Source organism: Anas platyrhynchos, chromosome 1, assembly GCF_047663525.1.
Source record: "Anas platyrhynchos isolate ZD024472 breed Pekin duck chromosome 1, IASCAAS_PekinDuck_T2T, whole genome shotgun sequence".
NCBI classification, from domain to species: domain Eukaryota; kingdom Metazoa; phylum Chordata; class Aves; order Anseriformes; family Anatidae; genus Anas; species Anas platyrhynchos.
The window spans coordinates 120,832,852-120,854,596 of NC_092587.1; the positions used below are offsets into that span (position 1 = coordinate 120,832,852).

The 21,745-nt window shown below is 36.9% G+C and overlaps 1 protein-coding gene and 1 long non-coding RNA gene across 3 annotated transcripts in view; one reads left to right on the top strand and one right to left on the bottom strand.

Annotated features, from left to right (window-relative positions):
* The window catches only part of TMEM47 (transmembrane protein 47), a 262,209-nt gene that overhangs the window by 210,194 nt on the left and 30,270 nt on the right, over positions 1 to 21,745 (bottom strand). The gene's annotated exons all lie outside the window — the stretch shown is intronic.
* On the top strand, positions 475 to 20,155 carry LOC119714400 (uncharacterized). 2 transcript variants are annotated; one of them, XR_005261583.2, is made up of 4 exons: positions 475 to 1,371; positions 7,327 to 7,480; positions 15,301 to 15,488; positions 17,464 to 20,155. It is a non-coding gene; the product is annotated as an uncharacterized lncRNA (long non-coding RNA). The 2 variants fall into 2 exon arrangements; XR_005261584.2 differs by lacking the exon at positions 7,327 to 7,480.

A 21,745-nucleotide genomic window follows, 5' to 3' on the forward strand; every position in this document is an offset into this window, starting at 1 on the left:
TTTATTTATTTTTTTCCCTACTTATGTGCGTATTGGAACCAACTTTTTTATAGTCTCCTGAAAGAAAACACCAAAATGTGAGATCTAATGCCATATTTAGTCTATTTAAATTACAGAATCAAACATGCCTAGGTTGTCAGTAACTGATATTTTGTTTAACAGCAAGCTAAACAGAAGAGCATCTGCTGTCTAAGAACTGGCATCAGTCAGTGAGCCTTGCAGACTTGCAGGGACATGCAAATGATAGATAAGGCAAAGGGGGAAAGATTATAGTGAGAGCTGCCACCACTTCATAGCATTGACCTTGTACATTTTAGGGTGAGAAACAGCAGTCATCTGCAGCAACCAAACAGACCCATTTTTCTCCATTTGGATAAAATCAGCCTGAAATGGCCATATTCCCATAGAAAACAGGTGATCTGCCAGAACTAAAGGAGATGAAGGGCAACAAATTCGACTCTTTTTGCCTGCAGATAACCTCTGGCAGGCAAAAAACACAGTGAATTAGAGAGGGACATCCTGGCACATAACAATAGCAGGTCCAGATAAAATCATAGAATCATTAGGGCTGGAAAAGCGCACCAAGATCATCTGCTCCAACCATCACCCCACTACCAACTTCACCAACTAAACTATGTCCCTAAACACCAAGTCCAACCTTTCAAAACTTTCAACCAAGTAATGGTTGTTGATTGCCTTGGAGAAGCTGGTTGTCTCAGACTAACAATGCAATGTCTTTTGTCATTTGATAATGCATCTTGTTCTTTTGTTTCTCTTTGCAATATCTGTTCACACTAGACCCAGACAACATTAGTACTATTGTTACACAGGCACATCTGGAAAAAAGATGTGTGCTTAGCAGAGTAGATGAGAACTATTTTGGTGCAGAATGCAACACATGTATCAAACCCATGAAACAGGCTCCTTGCCTCAGAATAATTTCAGAGCAACTTGTGTCTAATTCATGTCCACATCGACATCTAAATTGTGATAATCCAGTTCCCAAAATCAACTGTAACATTTTCTCCTGGTTTCAGTTAGGACAGAATTAATTTTCTTATTAGTACCTACCTATAGGTACCTTTGGCTTAGGATGAGAAGAGTACTGGTAACACGCTGATGTTTTAATTTGTTGCAGAGCAGTGCTTACACCAAGCCAAGGACTTTTCAGCTCCTTGCTCTGTCCTACCAATGGGCAGGCTGGGAGTGCAGCAAGAGCTGGGAGGGGACAGACCCAGGACAGCTGACCCAAACTAGCCAAAGGGGTATTCCAAACCATCTGATGTCATGCTGAACAATATATAGGGGTGGCTAGCTGGGGGGAAGAGGGCCGGACTGCTCGGGGTTAGGCTGGGCATCGGTCAGCGGGTGGTGAGCAATTGCATTGTGCATCACTTGTTTTGTACACATTATTATTCGTAGTACTATTATCATCATTCTTGTTATTATTATTATTGTTATTATTATTTTCCTGTCTTAATAACCTGTCTTTATCTCAACTCACGGGCTTCACTTTCCCACTTTTCTCCCCCATCCCAGAGAGGGAGGGGGAGGGGGAGCTCTGTGGTGTTTAGCTGCTGACTAGGTTAAATCACCACACATTTCCAAAGTCTTTACCAACAACAGAGAAACAGCAATTGTTTAAAAAACAGATGCAATTGGGGGGGGGGGGGGAGATGGGAGGGAAGGGAAAGAAGGGAGGAAATTAAAACTGAAATGTCTCTTGATTATGTCTCTTATGTAGATAAGGTAACATGACATGTTATAACATGAAAAAATCAGTGTTATGACAGAAGTAAGATGTAAATAAGAAGAAAAGTTTTCATTTCTCCTTCACCCCCACTAGACTGGTTTGCTAGTTTTCATGTTTTGTGCTCCTTATGACCTAAGCAGGGCAGGTGAACAAAAAAGAGTGAAGCATATGTAGCAGTTAAAAGTTGTCTTGTAGCATGGCTTCAGGCCTAAGTGAATTATCCCCCAGTGACTCAGCACATCTTCTATGAGAAGGAATATTGCAGCAATTAAAATTGCTACTGGCTTATTTTTGTATCCAGGAAAAACATCTGATTGAGATAAACGAGTTAGAAAGAAACTTACCACTTACCACCAAAACTATAAATAATGTCTGCAAATGAACAACTACTGGCAGTGTTCCTTGAAGATATTTTTAGATACTTTATCCTTTTAACCTAAAATATATTATACTGTGGTCAACAACATTAAAGGGTTAATAACATTAGCTTCCCTTAAGCTTCTTGATGTCTTATTTGAATTTCTAAGTACGGTTAGGACAGGATAGAAATATCCTATTTAATGCTTAGTATGCTACAAAAATGAGACATGAATAATACCAAAAGACAAGTTATTTCAAATTTTGCTTTCCTTTCCCCCATAATACTGAGGCTGTTTGAACACCAGACAGCATAGTGAGATACAGATACTTCAACCCAAGTCATTCCTTTTCTATGTTAAATTGGAAAGTCTTATTGTTAAGAATTATGGAGGCTTTTAACCATGGATCATGCATACTTTTACCTTCTGTGCCCACAACAATTTTTTCCTCAGGTGCTCAGATACAGTACTAAGCCTTCTAGACTTAGAATTGATATGAAGTTTCCTTTAAAATGAGCAAAGCTGTTTCCATTGTTGTATCATTTGGTTCAAGAGGAAAGAAAAAAAAAAAAAAAAAGCTCAAGGCATTGGTTCTACATTTTTAAATCAGGCAACACAGGTACAGAACAGTTAAATAAGAGTTCCAAAAGCCTTTTGTTTTACAGGATGGTAACTTGCCTAGCCTCACACAAGTTTGCACTATGGTAGTCTTGTCCCATGGATCTGGTAGTCAAGCAACAATTAGCTGTGGCTAAGTATATAAGCCCGTTTCTGCTATCTTATATCAGAAGCTGTTATGATCAATTTATGTTGAATTTACATCCTGATAAAAAAAAAAAAAAAACTGAACACTATTTGCTTACAGAATTCCAGAGTGTTTTGAAACACCACAAATAAGCAAATAAGCTACCCGGCAAATAAGCTACCCTGCAAATAAGCTACCCTGCACTTAGAGACTGAAGGATCATCTTCAATCCTGTCAGACAGTGAATATGTCTGTGAATGCCATTGAAGCCTTGACTGTAGCTAGCTAAGGCTAGCTGGTCTCCCATTACGACCAGTAATGTGGAATATAGCACAAGCTTCTAAATCTGATTGCAAAAAATTGTTGTCAGGTATTAATAAACCTCATGTTGTCAGAGCTAGAACTATTACTGTGTCTAACCAATTAATTTAAACTTACCTTTAGCATATCAATTGTTGTGACTGTAGTGTACACATGACTTTGTTTTTTCACCATGATCAATAGTCCATGATCAGAAATTATGCAGTTAGGAGCAAGAAACTTCCACTGATTCTCCCAACACACTGTGATCCCAAACTGACCAGGACAGGCAGATGGAAAATTCACCCAGAAAAGCCAGATGACAGTTGATGCTCTGAGCGATACTTGTTATTTCCACCCAGCCTCTCACACAAGCTGCAGACATGCAAAACAAGCTCCTGTTCACAAGGAAGGAATGACAAGGAGAAAAACATAGCACAGGAATATGCCTACATCCTCTATCACTATTTGAGAAGAGCACTTCCTTGTGATATGTTTTGCAAACAAGTGGGAAAACAACACATCTTTGTTCCTGAAGAGCTTATCACCTAGAAAGCCAAAACAGACAAAGACAGGGAGAATGAAAAGATGCGGAGAGACATGAGGTGATTTATGCAAGGAATCAGTAACAATGTTGTTCCCGCTGTATTTTAAGCTTGCCATTTTTGTTTTAGACCTAAGACTTGTATGCCCATAACTTCAAGTAAGGTCAAGCAGAGATCAAAAACTTTTTTGGCTTACAGTCTAACACGATGTCCAAAGCTTTCCATGTGAATCAAGTGCCTGGTAAGACTCTGGACAGACACTACTGGGAGGTGGATTTATGTTGGGATTTGGACCTTCATTTTGAAAGAAAATTAACATTTCAAGAGACTCTGGGTGTAGCAGCAAGGGTTATTTACAAGTGTTAGTATCTGAAACACAGTGAATTATACACCTAAAACTACCCAAAGTAGCTGGAGTACACCAAGGACATAAGAGAAAAGAGAGCTAAGCTCTCATATGATAAACAAACACATTAGTAAAACACACTGGAACATGCCAGTGATTATCTCTGTTTATAGTGTGGGTTTTCTCTCACTGCTGTAGGGTATGGCAGTCTTACATCTACTGCAGCAATACAGATTGTGTAGTCACACTTTAAACTAGATGATTTGGGCACTTGTTGGCATTGTAACCACAGCAGTACAGACATCAGCATGAACTAATCTCCTTAGCATTTACCCAGCTCCTCAGGTGGGTTTTACAGCAAAATGTGCTTCTTGATCTACCAACATAGACCTATCAGCAACTGTGAAGCTAGTTCAAAGCTAGCTTAGCTATATCCCCTTATATTGCTGTCATTCCTTTAGAGAGGGATCTTGAGAAAAACTTGTCTGCAGAAGGTGTTCAGCAAAGTGCTGTGAAAATTGAAGTCCTTTCACAGGTTCTGTATCAGTTCTCACCAGTCTGGAGTGTTGCAAAAGGCAAAGTACGATCCCAATAAGCAGGAGTAGCATGTAGTGAAATGTCTAGTGGAATCTTGTGGAATTTGTTTCAAGCACCAATACCAAAACCCTAAATTATTGTGCACTATAAGGATATGCTAACAGCAACAGAATAGTTGAACCATCCAAACAGAAAGTATGACATACAACAGTAAATGAATTAATTAAACCAGTGAATCAATAACTTTGTGAGCTACTTTTCACAGCCTGAAGAAAAATTAGAACAATAGGGAGAAATCACTGCATTTACTTTTAAGTAATACTTGGGAAAAGAGTTCATAAGGTATGTATCCATAACTGGTCAACTCACTACTTAAGAGCCCATTGAGCCCTGATAGCAGAAATACAAGGTTGATAATTTGATAACACACTGAATTTTGCAGGAATTGCTGGATAAAAACAAATTAAGGTAATCAATGGTGAAAAAAGATCTCCACATAAAAGAGCTGTGTTGTTTGTTGCTTTTTGTTTTATCTTCCTTGATAAACACATCAATAAAAAGAAAAACTTGCCTATTAAGTGATCATGACAAGTATCACTACCTTGGAGGATAACATCATGTTGATATGCTTTTGTTTTATGAACCAGTTTTAAAGAAGCTTTTCACAAAGTCCTTTAGGAGCTACAGTGAATTAGGATTGATTTGTTTAATGGCTGCAGCAGAGCAAGGAAAAAAAAAAAAAAAAAAGTCAACAAATGGAGGACCACACAACTAGAATTACATTTTACAATACATTTTGTACCTATAGACTACTCCAACTTGCAGACAATGCCAGTTGGTTTCAATTGATTTTTACATGCTGACATACCATTTAGCTACTAAAGGCACCAGACTACACTGTACCAGACATATTCCCCTATGTGAGATTTGTAAGGCTCCCATTTAACTGAACTGTACTGTGTAACACACTTCTGAGAAGCCATCACAAACCACTCATAAGCCAGAAAATGTGAACAGTAAAGATAGTCTTTTCAAGATCATTCAGCATGAGATAATAATTTATGGCAAAACATAACTAGCATCATTAAAGAACATTTTGTAGGGATAAGTAACTTAATCTGGCAAGCCACAAAAGAGCCTATCCCATAATTCTGAAAACAATTTTTCACATTTTCTCCTAAAACCCATAAAGTAAGATTTTACAGGATGACCTAGAAGTTAAAACATTCATGCCTATATTGAACAAGGGCATACAAAAAAAAAACAATTTTGAAAATCGGGAGGCAGATGAGAGCTGGTCTTTTAAAAGAGTTAGACAGAAAGAAAGCTGGACTGAGCTGAGTTTACTGTATCATGTTCCATGGCTACTGGCTGAAGACTTTCAAAGTCATCTCCATTGTTTTGGGATTAAAAGGAGGAAAAAATAAGCAAATTTCTTTCTGGCAAGTAATGTTTGTTCTGCGTGTAGAAAGACTGCAGCAAATATTATTCAACTTCTACAGACAGATACATGCCTTAAGAATGAAATTTTATTCCTACAACCTTGTATCTAAGGGAAAACAACCAGCAAAAATAAAATGAACCCTTAAGAAAAGCTCAGCCTAGGGATCTTGTCTGAGACAATAGCAGCTTTATCATTCTCTTTAGGGAAACCAGAAGCAAGTCTGCCCTGTGACATGAAAGTAGGACTCCCTGTTACTACATAGTATGAGATGTTGAGGTGTGTACTATGAAAACACCTTGAGTGCCTTGGAAGACCACAGTCATATTTTCTGTGACTGAGATGCCACAGAACAGGCTCAAGGGATTGTGTTACAGTGGAGAAAAGCACAAGGAGGGTGTGAGAGAGGAGTATAAGTGATATATAAAAATGCTCACAATGGAAATTTACACTAGTTAGCAAAGTTCTCTCTACACTTATGCTATGATATAAAAACACAAACAAACGATCTGTAGTATTTAAACAAATTTACATAGAGAACTTCATCAAGTTATCTCATGAGCAGCTACGCAGTTTTTTTGTTTGTTTGTTTGTTTTTCAGTTTTAATATGATAGCTCAGACAGACAGCATCAATTTAGGAATACATATTATATATGTACATATGATATATATGTGTCATGGTTCTGATCTTACAGAAAGGTCCCAGACTTCACAGTGTTGAAACACCACAGAATAACCAGAAGATCTATACAAGCGGCCATAAAGATAAAAATGAAATCTTGTAGTTCCTGAGGCAGCTCTGTAAAACATGTAGATTTATACATAGAGAAGCTCCAAATGAATAATGGCCAGGTGTTCTCATTTTCCATTCATTAAAGACGCTTTTTGTTTCTAAACTAGAACATTGTCAATGGTTTGTCAAACCAGACAGTATTATTCCTGGGTACGACATCAACAGTAACCTTTCTATATATCACTGCTCCTATGAAATAATTTACATCAAGACAAAGAGATTTCACAGTGACTAGTCCTGATATGCAGTTGTTATTTTTGATACTCAATGTGAGGCCATTTGGAGAATTTCAGGGAAAACCATCTAACACTTTTTAAAGAATGGGTTTTCTTTAGTTGGTTTCCTAAGCTTTTTTACATGGATTCACTTGTGAAAAATAGTCATTCCAAATTTTCAGGAATGGGTACCTACAGAAAGGATCTACCTGTATTAACAGACCTAGATAAGTGAATCTAGATGCTTTGTTATTAATTTCTTAAATATAATGAAAATTTACTTTCCCACAGGAGCAGAAAATCACATCAACCAACATAGCCTAACACTAGCTGTACCTCTGAAAGAAGGATGCAAGGTCTACCCATTCAGCTTGTTTGCTGAGATGTCTCTAGGTGGACCTAAAGATAAGGAGGGAAATCCCAGGAGACAGTATCTATAGTTGAGGTAACTATTTAATAGTTTAACACCTGCTCACTGGAAAGTAGAAAGTAGATACATTCATTTTACTGAAGCCACTGCACAGCCATCCAACTGTAAACATTTTTTACCACCCTTGACTTAGATCTAGTATAACTGGGTGACCTAGAACTGAATTATTCTGTTTCATAACAACAAACATCTGAAAGATAGACATTGTATGCCTGCATTTCCTTTCACTAAGCAGTAATTCCTTACTGAGAGCATTTGCATACACAATGTTACATTTTTCTGGAGAGTCACAAAGATGATACGGGGCCTTAAGCATCTTCCCTATGAAGAAATGCTGAAAGACCTGGGTCTGTTCAGCCTGGAGAAAAGACTGAGAGGGAATCTCATCGAAGTGTATAAATACCTGTGGTGTGAGAGACAGAAGGATTTGGCCAACCTCTTTTCAGTGTTTTACAGGGACAGGACAAGGGGTAATGGCCACAAGACGGAGCACAGGAAGTTCCACACCAACATGAGAAAGAACTTCACAGTGAGGGTGACAGAGCACTGGAACAGGCTGCCCATGGAGGCTGTGGAGTCTCCTTCTCTGTAGATATTCAAGGCCCATCTAGACGCCTACCTGAGCAGCCTGCACTAAGGAGCCTGCCCTAAGGAACCTGCTTTGGCAAGGTGGTTGGATCCGATAATCTTTTGAGATACCTTGCAACCCCTACAATTCTGTGATCCTGTGCTTCTGTGATAACAGAGATTTCACAGAAGATTAAAGATTTTCTATCTAGAGATGCTTAGGGAGACAGTAGCATAGTAAAAATACATAAAGGAAAAAAATATCCAATAATGAAAGGAAAACAATTTTCCCATATTTACACATGCTTTTCTTAGGAAAGAACAGTGAGACTGTTCACGGTTATTTGCTAGGCAACAACTTCATAAACAGAAATAAACCCCACTGAATTCTTGTGAATTAGCCTTAGAAATAGATTAAGCATAAACACAATCCTTAGCATAAGTCACACAGGAGTAAAACTGGAGGGCAAAAACTGAAGGAATTAATAAGGTGTTCCTAGTACTTGATAAGGTGAAGCTGACAGCAAAGTAAGTACCAACTTAGCAAGCTAAAGGCAAAAGGAAAGTTTTTTTCCTTCAGCTCAGTCTCCTTCAAATATACTTGCCACAGAAAGAGGGTGTTGTTAACCCTGTAACACTGACATTTTAAAGGCAGAGATAATTATAAACAAGGTGAACAAACCCTACCAAGCAAATTGGTTTAAGTGGAATACTTATAAGGTCTTTTTTTTTTTTTTTTTTTTTTTTTTTTTTTTTTATGAGCTAAATATGTGCTAGACAATTTTAATGAGGCAGTGCAAACTGGAATTATCTCAAAATACATTCACTCAGAGATAACACTATCCAATTTCTTTTTGGTTCAGGATTTCACTCACAGTAGCAAATACTTATCCTGTTTAATTAAAAGAAACATTCATACAAGGAACATGAGGTTCTTGAATATGAATTTAAATATAGCAGCCTAAGAAAGCAGTTAAGATTAAGAATGGACTGGAGTTCTAAACAAAATCATTTACAATCCCTACACTTTAGAAAGCTCAATAGATGTATGTATATAATAAATTTTGAATTCAAAGTATCATATGTCAGCTAAAGTAAACTGTTTAAATAAGTTAGATGATAGTACCTGTGTGTAAGGACCTTAAACTTTTTTATACTGGAGTTGTTCTCAAATCCTTCACCTACATCTTTCGTATATGATTACTTCCACTACAACATAACTATGAAGTGTTTTTTGTTGTTTGTTTTTTGGTTTGTTTGTTTTTACACTGGCTAAGTCTGAATAATGCTAAAGCAAAATATGGTTCTACTCTGAAGTAGCTCAGTAGATTTGCTCCATTCACACTCAGCCAGATTCTGTCACTTCAGTACCAGTTTCTCAGAGGTATTTAGATAATGCTAACAACTAAAATTAAGTTGTAGAGCTTTCTTTTCTTGTTTATTTCCAAGCACATCAAGATCAAGAAGGTGACTGGGAACAGCCAGATGGAGTTCTCAGGAACAAATTGTGCCTCAGCAAACTGATTGCCTTCTACCAGTCATCTACTATTTGTGATGACTGATAACATGGATGAGAGGAGAGTTGTAGATGTTGTTTATCTTGATTTTTGCAAGGTCTTTGATGTGTTTTCCCACAGCAGTCTTAAAGACAAATTAAGGAGATACAAAATGGAAAAGTAGTGTTGAGAATTGCCTGGCCATTCTGGCTCAAAGGTTTATCACCAGAGTTAGTAGACACAAAGAACATCTAGTAGCTACTAACCAGAGGCATTCCTCAGGGAACAACACTGGGACCAATACCGTCTTTATTAATGACCTGGATGATGGCACAGAAAGTACTCTTAACAAGTTTGCAAATGACATTAAACTGGACAGAACAGCAAAATATACTGGAAGCCCTGTATTTGGAATGGGGTAGCTCACTGTATGGACTTACTGGATAAGGAATGACTGGTTGGAGTGCAGCTCTGCCAAAAAAGATCTTCGAACAAACTCAACATGAGCTAGCAATGTGACGTTAAAGGTCAAGAGTATCCAGAGCTTTATTAATAGAAGCATAGACAGCAGATCCAACAGGGTGATTCTTCACCTCTTTTTGGCTCTTGTGGCACCACCTTTGGAGCACTCTGCAGTTTTAGCTTCCCCAGTACAAGAAAGATGTTGACATACTGGAACAAGTCAAGCACAGAGCAGCCATGGTGGTCAACAAGATGGAGCACTGGGCATATGAGGACAAACTGAGAGAGATGGGTTTGTTTAGCCCTGAGAGGAGATAGGTAAAGGAAAATATTGCAGTTTATAGGTATATATACTGGCAGGTTGTAGTGGATACAGAATCAGAATCTTCTCAAAGATACACAGGGCAAAGATGTGAGGCATCAGGAATAAGTTGGAACATGGAAAATTCTGATTAGATACAAGGAAAATGGGTGGCCAGGCACTGGAACAGGGGTCCAGAGAAGCAAGGGGACTTCCATCGTCATAGGTATTCAGAACTCAACTGGGAAAGGCCTTGAGCAACCTCATCTAGCTGACCTCATTTCCTTTTTTTGAGTAAGGACTACACCAGCTGTTATTCATACACTCCAAACTCTGTAATGAATAATTCTGTGACTCTAGCCCTTCAAATTACACAAACAGAAAAGAGGTATATGAGGCACTTCCCTCAATATTTCCTGTGTGTCTTGGTGTCTCCACCTAAAACATCTACAAAACTGATTTCTAAAATTCATGTCAACTTCACACTGAGAAATGGATTCTGTCTACTGAAGTTATTGGATCATCTTCAGTATACTGTCTGACCATGTGGTATTTATCTTCTCACTGTTGGCTCCTAACCTGATTAAGTAAAAAAGGTAACAAACTGTCATCACATCACATCACAAAAAAAAAAAAAAAAAAAAAAAAGATTCAGAAAGATTCAGGGTTTGTTTTCAGGATCCCACAAGAAATCTGTGGGAGACATTAGAATTTCACATGCAGTTCCTTAATCTTAGGATAACCCTAACCTTTAAGGCTTTAAGGTGATCTTTCTTCTTTGTACTGTAGGAAGTGAAAAAAAATTTACAAAGATAATGCAGAGGTAAAGGTACTGGAATGCAATGCCATCACATATTTCTGAAAAACTCACAAAACTCTCAAATTACCCATAGAGGTAATCTGGTGGCAGATTATTACAGATGGCAGTATGTGACTGCAAAATCCTGTGGTGCGTCTTTTGAAAATGGAAAGTGGGAATAAAAGTAATGAATAAGCCAAGTGAAAGAAGTGCCATATGACACTGCAGATTTGGTATTTCCCCATATCTTACTTTTATATAGTCAATTTCCAGAGTCTAGCTTCATTTTAAACATCTTGTGCTGAACCAGCCAACCAAGGGTGCCATGGACCAACTGTAACTGTTTTAAAGCAAGATCCATGTTTTTTGATTCTGCCTTTCAAGGAGATAAGGCTGGCCTAGCCAGAGGAATATATAACACCATGCACAAGGCCAGGTCACTTCCACTAAACAAGATGTGAAAAAATGTTTAACATAAAATACAATAAGCTTCTAGCTTTTAACTAGCAGTGATAAATATTTTGAGTGATTTACCTAGAATATGTTATCCCCACTCTCTGATTCCCACAATAATAATAATAATAATAATAATAATAATAATAATAATAATAATAATAATAATAATAATAATAAAAAATATATTTCTGAATCATATGTGTGTGGGAAGAAAGCTCAAAATCATTAAGGTGTGACTGTATTACAAAGTTAAATGTGTGGGTAGTTCTCTTCTTAAAGTTTTATGGGCTTGTGAAGATTAGATAGTATGTCAGAACAGTTAGGAGGGGATTGGGAATCCTAATTGCAGTTCTTCTTCAGTACACTTCATTCTCTGGCTGACCTATTAATAAAGGCAACCCTTGGACCATGGAGTGAATTACTGAAGCAGAGCAAGGTGTAATGGCCTGATGCAGTATTAAAACTAATGCTGAATTACATATTATTTAGGCTGAGCAGTAATATAGAAAAGGATATTTCCAGTGCTAACTAAATAGGGAATGGAAGGAAGAAAATTTCTGACTTCAGTGATGGTTCTGTATGCAGAAGGAAGGCTTCTCTTCCTATGAACAATTGTGCAAAATACATTTTTTTCACTTAAAATTCTTAATGTGAAAAAGACCAAATTCTTAACAAATATCAGGTTGCTATATCAAAGATTGATTAATTATTTCCCAAAAGAATATGTTTTGCTAGGAATTGAAGTAAAGAAAGATGGATACAAAGAATGATGGAAAGTGGAACCAGGACAGCTCAGACAAATCATAGAGCTACATGTATATTCTTACTTAAATACCTGTAGTGTCTGTAAGCCATGTGTACCAACTATGTGTGATGCTAAGGTTAATCATCAGTGTGGGTGGAGTCTTGTAACAAGGCCGTTGAAACTTATAAAGGTATTTGGCATGTTCTACCTGTGGTTGGAGGCAAATGAAACATAATAAAATAAGGCAATTCACCTTAGTACACTTCAGTGTTTCACCTTGCCCAAGAAATATAAAACTTGTCTAAAGAGTATGTCTTTGTATTATGTGGTATTAAATTTACAAGATTCTGCCCATGTACAAAAATGAATTTGCACCAGACTTTTATAAAAATATATTTTCAGCTCTAAGCAAGCAAGATAGAAGAAAAGCTATAGGATAAAGATTTGAAACTGTGTACAAAGGAGCAGTAGTTATAAAATCCTAGTTAATATACATGAGAAAATAATTAGTATGCATTGAAGCCTTGGGAAGAAAGCAGATGCACAAGCATTTTTACTGTAGATAAATGCAATGTGGCTGCTGCTGAATGTAAAATGCAGAAGACAACTTTTTTCATATTCTTCGTCATGCCTTGATGATCTTGCAGTGGTTTGGGATGATAATTAAGTAGAAAACTCATGGAAATTAATGTTTTACCTAGTCTATTTAATCCCATTTCCAGGATGTGACTTTATGGGTTGGAATCAAGTATCCCTGTTGTCTGACAGATACTATTGCTATATGCTGAGAAGAAAATAAGAAGAGAGGGGAAAAACAAACAAACAAAAACAAACAAACAAAAACAAACAAAAAAACACAGACATAATAAAAAGCCTGCATTTAAAATATTATAAATTTGTGGGGAGGGAGTGTAGAGGTTCTGTTCAAAAGACCGGTAGCCACATCTGGCAGTCATTGTCATCATTGTAAAATACAATAATATTATTTTTATTTCCTTTGCTTCCCTGCTTTTCTTGCTTTTAATTGTACATTTGTACATTTTGTACATTTATACATTCAATTGTACATTGTACACATTTTTCATTAGCTCTCTTTGGAGACTGTTCAAGATCACAAAGACTTCTAGCATTTTGAAAGAAAACTAGATAAATCACTCTGTCACCCTGAAAACCTATGGAAAAGACTATTTCCTTCCCCATTCCCAAAATCAGGGTGCAAATTCCACCAAGAATAGATATTCTGAGCAACTGCTGATATCTTTGTATTTGAGCTTACTATATTCACAATCTCTGGTGACAAACATAATCTTTCCCACTTCTCTTGACTGTAACTATTAGATATATAACTAAAAGTTAGCTAAGTCATAGTAGATTTACTGTCCTTTGGTATTTACAATAATCAACATCCCAAGCAGAAGTAGGATTTGGCTAGTTTCAAGATTTGAAATGCAAGAGATCTATTGTGTGCTGTAGTATTGGGAAATTTTAAAATACGTTTGCAGGTATAGTTGTAAAGATAGCATATATGATGTGAGAAAATACTCAAAAACTATTTAAGAGTGACTTTCCTGATACATAGTATAAAAGAGGATTAAATGATCTCTATATTTGCCATTGGTGAAGGGACAGGAAAGAAGAAGTAAATTTAGGGCCAGGCTGTCTATACTAGTCTACATTGAAAGTCACAGCTATTGTTTTTATATCATTTGCAAGTGCTTATGTTTGAACCCCAGGGACTTTGACTGTTTTCTTGTTTGATGAGGCTGTTTAGCACCTTATACTCCAAGAGCTCCTCTTTCCATCTACATGACTGATGTCAGTGCACTGGAAGCAAGCACTAGTACAAGCCAGGAGAGCCAGAGAACTGTATAGAGAAAAGAAAGTGATGAAATACAGTCTTCTGTATAAATCTGATAATATTTCTAATTTCTTAGAATTCCTACAAAGAGGAGCAGCATCAGAACTAGAATATAAAATATTGTCCTGTGAAAAGCTTTGCCAGTGCCACCCAGAGACCCTCCAAAAACTAGCTCTGAAATATAACCACTTGTCTTGCCAAAAGCATCCTTTTCTGCACAGTAGTCCAAACCTTCTCTCCTTCCTTGCCATTAAGCAAACAGTAAAAGCCCATTCACAATTTTCTATTGTTCCCAGAAGATTTCTGGCTACTACAGAGCTAGACATCAGAAGTACAAGCAGTCACATGTTCATCGACCATCTTTTAATTTACACTCCCTCCAAGAATAGCACATTTCTGAAACCTCATCAGTTTCTTAAAACAAATTACACGTCAGTTCTGACAGATTGAAATTGAAGCAAAGCTCAGCAGGACTCATCAATTCTCAGCAAAGACTAAATAGCATAGTGAGCTATTTCTAATGCCTGTCTAAAGAGTTTTTAAAAATATGCATATGGACACCTTTAACTAACATACTGTTTCATCATGAGTAACTAAAGGCAAATTGCAGCTGTCAAAATCAGAGAACAAAACGTCTTTATGAAATATTGATATTTTGTGATAAATGTCACTAGCACACAACTTAATATATCTACTATATCTTTCTGATATTTTATACCAAATTGTACCATTTGGGTGCTGAGTTTCATTGTCATTTTTTGTGCTCCCTCATGTATCAGAAGAAATTGGTCCTGCTCCTGTAGGGTATAAAGAAATCTCTTGTATCTTGAAAAAAATTGAAAAACAGAGAGAGAGGAAAAGAGCTATCTTATGGCCATTATGCATGCATTGTAAAGAAGAATTTGCAAATTTTGAATCAACAGTGCCAATCAGATGCGATTGGAAGCAAAGTTCAGCAGACTTCCAAATCTGCTTTTTTTTTTTTTTCCTTAAAAAATCTACCTTAAATTATCAATGGAACAAAAAGATATACAGTACACAAATTTAAAATCTGTGGCTTCACAATCAGTATCCATTTGACATGGTCTATACTTTGACATAGATGATCACTGTATTCATTTTTTATTTTTATTTCTTGATCGGTTTTATAGTTATCTTTAGACTCTTCAAACACATACAGAGGAGACTCAGAAGAGGAAATTTCTGCCCACTGCTGTAGGGACAAAGGATACTCCTTCTGATGTCTCTTATCTCTTTCCTGGCATCGGATACCTGGTCTCCTGAAAAGGATGTTTTTTTCTTCAATTGAATGCTGCTACTCCAAGGCACAACTCATCAGGTACAATTCAGATTAGCATTTTAATTTCTAGCAGTTTTGGGGGTTACATACATATCTATGAAGTGCTGTTGTAAGAAGATGGACAAAATTCCCAGTTAGTATCTATATTCCGCCCCCTTATTTTATTTTATTTTTTAAAGGCCACATTCCATAGGCAGTCCTATGGAAGTCAAGGATGGAGGACATATATATGCATATGCCTCAATGGGTACACACAGAGTGGGTATGTAACTCCTATCTGAGTTGACTTATTAAATAAAGAAAGCAGTTTCCTTCTATGCAATAGATTCACAGAAGAAAATGCTAAGAAGTAACTGCAGCTCATTTGGACCAGACAGAGTATATTCTTCCCTTTGGTCCAGGATGGTAACAAATTTGCATTGATCATGCAATGTATGCCTGATTTAAAATCTCCAAAGTCAAAAGAAATCTTTTCACTGATTTTTGTGGCTTTGAATCCAGTTCATAGTCTACAGTACAACCTGCATTTCCACCTCAGATCAATAAAACACCAAACAAAATATTCACTATGTAGGGTAATCCATCCTGCTCCAGCACTGTAGCAGACAAATGGTATGCTCTTTATTGAAGCCCACAATGAATAAATGAGACTTTCTGTAAGTTTTATACGTTCATCAATGATCATTATTTCCCAATTGATTTTCTAAGGTCTGAAATATTCTTCTACCTGCCCTTACTATATGTTCTTACTTCAGTTTCTTTTACTACTACTGAAAGTCTCCTGGCTCTGATTTGCAGCTGAAAATTCCCTATGTTTTTATGACTACATGATGAAATAGTGCTAATTACAACCTTCACTAAAGAAGGGTGGGAAAGGGCTTAAGAAGGTGAATACTCATCAGCAATTTATAGGTCAATAAACGAGTTTACTGAATTGAATATCTGTAGCAATGGGAAATTTCAAATGAATATTACATAATATTCACAAGAAACAAAGCTTGTATCCAACCTTGGGGCATTGTTTCAGAAATCTCTTTCTATGAATAAAGTGAAATCTGGCCACCTAACATGCACTTTTTAGACCAATATTTAGTCACAATAATTAATGTTCATTTTGAAAGTCAATCTAGTTCTTACATCTTTGTCTTCTGTGTAGTTTGTGGATGCCACTGATGCAATAGGATATCAGTAAAGAAAACGATAGCTTTCTGTATGGAGTGTGTGAAACTTTCAGGATAATATGTTGTAGCTTGGAGACTGTTAGGTCAGTTAAGACAATCATGACAGGTCACCAAATGTACCACTTTTGCCATTCCACCCACAAAGACATTCCTGCCACAAGATGAATTTTCTACAGGCAACTTACAAACTCACCATTTCTGCTGCTAGCAGTATAGTGGTCCACCGAGGCACCCCCCTGGGTGTGCCAAGAATTCTCCTGAGGGAACCACATGCAAAACACTGGGCTCCTTACCCAGATGCTCTTCTGTGTCCAACTTCTGCTTGACTGTGACTAAGCTCAAACCTTTGAGACATGGACAATGTGGTTTCACACTGACTTCAGGCCTTGCTGCATCCTAAATTCCCACTGCTGGAATTTGATGTTTGTGGGTTTTGTGGTCTCCGGGATTAGAGCTGCTTTAACATCCCAGGTGCACGGTGGCATTGGTAAAATGTGGGCACAGAAGAAAGTGACTGAATGCTTGACCACTGCTTGAAGAGAACTGATGCTTTGACAGCAAATGAAGATTTAAGCTGATCATGAGAATACACCTTGGCAAAAGAAAACAAAACACAAAACAAACAAACAAACAAAACACTAAGATATTAAAAGGTTGAGCCAAAGTCACTGGGAGCAAATGTGAGAAGACGGGAGTTACTGCCCAAACATAATTTAAGCAATTCTGCAGAAATTATTGGGGGAGTCTCCTGTGCTTGGTAGGAGGTCATGCTATATTCAAATAGCTCATTCTTGCTTCAGATCCTCTCATTTGTGTATTTTGACATTTTCTAGGACTTCTGATTCATCTGGCCTAAAAAACAGATGTTATTTGGGACTGGCCGCAGCAGCAATGAAGAGAATATTTGCTCTCTTTTGTAAGAAATTGCAATACAGAGACAGAGGTTGTGACGACATGATTTATTGGCTGCAACAACGAAACTGGTGCAAGTTCTCCCCTGCCTGCTTGCTGCTTATCCATGATGCCTTGTTGCTAAAATGACCTAGGCTCAGAAAGGATACTCCTCAAATACTTAATTTTGTCATGGATCACATAAGTGGTTCAAATTTATCACACAGTTCTGGAAAAATATTGTACTACAATCGGCAAGGTTGTAGACATGGGTATCATGAACAGGAACAAGAAGCCAGAAAGATATAAAGGGAGAGGTATGTAATGCCATTACACCCTTGGAAACAAAACTTGCTTAAGGAAACTGAGGAAGACAAGATGCCCATTTTATATGTGGGTATATTTACTCTTTTAGCCTGAAATATTTTTTTCTCTCTGGATGGTAACTAATTAATACATTAATGCCAAGTAAATTACAGTAAAGTTACCTAAATGCTCTTTGAAACATCAATCCATACACAAATCATTATTTTCTCTTCCTCCAATGCTGTTTTACTGGACAGAAAAATCTCACTGCAATCTTAATTATGGAGCTTGATGAAGCTCCACAGTACAGAAAGAATGGAAATTTCAAGGCAGTTTCCTTTGGTGTGGGCTTGGTGTCAGCACACTGGAGTGTTAACCTGGGTAGGAATTACTAACTATAATGAACATACAAGTAACTACAAAAGTATTAATTTTGTTACCCTTATTCAGGTTGACTTTGATCTTAGAATACAAGGCCCAAAGACACCAGGAAAAAAACACTCCTTTTTAAAAAGCCCTTTATTGTCCTGAAAATAGACCCCCACAGATACTAAAAACACATTCAGCATTAGGTTGTGGTATGATGGTCAACAATATCTAGCACTACTTTGTGAATTATGTTTGCCATGCTGCTGACTACTAAAAGTGAAAAAAATAAAATAAAATTAATATTACACCATTTTGCTTGGAATGATTTTTCAATATGTGTTGTTTATTATTATTAATTTTCATTTTTTAAACACTTGCTATTTCAGGTTTTGCTGGTAAATAGTGCTGAACTCATTCAGTCTATTTGCCAGGGTTAAGGTCACTGCACCTTTACTTTTACAAAGAACATAATTTTTCTGTTTCTCTGTTAATGTTGGCCTGAAAAGACCACACATTACCCTACCCAACTGAACAGTTTAGCCTTTGTTCCTTTGTTTGGGTTATGCTATTAATCTGCTAGGTCGATAACAAAAATGTGTGAACTGCTAGTATGCCAGATGATTGACAGGCAATTAGCAGCTTCCAGAGAACTGTGCTTTGAATTCCACAGATACATGACTGCACAGGGAAGTAGAGGCTGCTGATCTGACTTTTTTGTAAACTTTTGATGGAATACTAAAAACTGGACCTTTAAAAGAATTAGTGTAACTACTCACATGAGCTTCAGCTGCTAGAGACCTTCAAAATTGAATCAGAAGTGTAAACAGCTTTATTGTAAGCAAATAATTAACCTGTATCTATTCAGATCTCTCAGAAAATAAGCTTTGCAAAGTAGCATAAGTGTTAAATTTTTCCTGGTGATCAAGAAAACTTCCCAATTAAAATTAAAACTGAAAACAGATTCTTCTCCATTTGACAGTTTTTATGGGAAGGATGTGTAACCCATGAATAATATTTTTTCATGCTTGCTAGTTGTTGTTTTTTGTTTGTTTGTTTGTTTTTTTGTTGTTTTTTAATATTTTTTTTTTCTCCATGTTCCTAATTTGTTACTAGCATGGCCATCTACTTTTTCTCCTATCAGCTCTGCAAAAGCTAATAACGCAAACAGCATTCTAGAATGGCCTCCCTATACTGTTCATTGATACATATTCTGGTTTTCTAAGTTTATACTTTGAAAGTATCTATGTGTTTGTTGTAATTTCATTTAGTTCTCTATAGAATAAGTGTAGAATATGAAAGTTATATATCCTTCCCTACCACCTTTAGATGTTATTTCCTGAGAAGATTGTGCCTGTGCAAAAAAGTACTTCATCATTTTCAGTGTGTTGATGTAGACCATTTATTACAGACACACACTCACCAAAGTGCTGCCCACTTGACAAATTCAATATTTTTTAAAGAGGTTGAAGTTTGTTCAGCCCCTACCAAGACAGCTGGTTACACATTTACTTATTCATACTTTATACAAACCAATCTTGGAAGAGTCAAGAAGGGAAAAATCAGACATTCCTTAGTTTGTAGGTGTTTTGACAGTGTGAGAATAGCTGGATGAAGTCCTGTGGTATCAGCAGTGCTGTATTAAACACCTTTCTGATGGGAAAAGCTGCGGCCCACAGACATACAAAGGCCTGAGTGTAATTGCAGACAGAGAGGGAGAAATTATTAGAAAATTGACATGACTCCTCAGTACCTATGCTGCAAAGCCATTTTTTGTATCGACATAGATATAGACATGGAGCTGTCAAAGTCTTGGGGTATGAAGAAGTAAGAGGGGAAGAGTAGCTTTTGTCAAGAGACTTCAGAATTTCTAGCCGCAAATAGCATCAAACCATCGAACTCAATTAACTGAGGGCACTTTGCAAGGAGGAAGGCATGAGCTAAGGGTTGTCTGGATTTGCACCTATGTCTCCCAAGAGAACAGGCATTTTAGCCTGAGGCCTTAGCCACCATGCTGCGGTAAAACTCTTACAGCCTTAAAAACAGCCATAAAAACAAGTGTGCTAGAATTCCAAGATATTTGGCAGAGGGTATAATGGCATTGTGCTTCAGTCAGGTAAAGATTGTTTTCAAATAAATGGAGCACAATCTGTTCGCACTTAAGTTTCTCAGAATAGCTTTGCCTGTTCCTCTTGCAAGTTGCTTTAAACTAGTCTGAGTGATCTTTTATGTTTAAATGTGTTTAAAATTTCAGAAAAATTCAGTAGTTTTTCCTTTAATCCAGCAGCTGCAAAGCTTTTCAAATGGTTCACAGTAAAAATAATTTTCTTCAGATAGGACTTCTTATTTCTTTACATGAATCCTTTTTGGCTTCCCCTCAAGCAAATGTTATTGATGCAATACTTTAAGTTGCTTCCAATTAGGCCTTGGAAATTAGGTATTCTAAACATTACCATTAGAAATTCTTGATATTAGCTTAACAAGTATTTTGTTATACAGGAGGCATACTTACTTCAAAAGATGATAACCAAGACAAATCCTGAAATAAATGTTTCTTTTCTTGTAGCATCAAGGGAAGAAATAGAAATGGATAGAAAAAAGTTGGTCTGAGTAGAAAAGAGGCAGCGTATTTCTCAGTTACTATTCATTTCACTTTTTCTCAGACATCTGAATTTCTGAGCTATCAGCTGAAAGATTTTCCCGTTATTCCAAGCTAAGTATAATGTTCATCTCATCCTTGCTTTTCTATTTTATGAACTTCAAAGTGGCTAAGAAGACATCATAAAAAAAAAAAAAAAAAAAGGTTGAAGCTTTTCAACCTGAATACGTTTAAGTATTTAAAATAATGCTAATATTGTAAAACTCTCTTAGGAAAAACAAAACAAAACACAAACAAACAAACAAAAACAGACATACAAAAACATTACCTGTTCTCAATTAAAAGAATTAAGTTAATGGCTCTGGTTCTGTCTCCTGAGATAGCTCTTAGAACAGAAACTTGCAGATGAAGGTGACCATTTAGACCAATAGCAGCTCTGAGTCACTCAGAAAATATTCTTCTTGTTTAGGAAGGCATTTATGAATCCATTCATCATTGTTATATACCAAGGCTTGTCTGCTACTGCAGAAATTTTTTTGTACCCTGCTGCATCATTATGATTTATCTCAGTTATAGAGTTTCATATTCACCAAGAGACAAAGACTTCTTGGCATCTAATACAGAACTGTGGCAGGACTGAGGACCATCCCAAACCACAACGTGCCCTGTAAGTTTCATTTCACAGTGGGCCACATCACCCTTCAGGACAGGGTTTTAGCTGTGGTGCACAATGCAGTACAGAGATGGTTAGATGGTTCTGCAGTGCCCAAAGACACCGACAAGAACAAAAGCATCACAGTAACTTTTCATGCATGGGAACCTATCAAGTGCTTGAGCTGACAAAAGCCTCTAAAGCTGCTATACAGAGAGTTGACAGTAACTCAGAAGATCTTTTGGGAGTCTTATCACATTTGTCACCCCTGAAACTTGGCTCTGGGTTTGTTTCCTCTGCA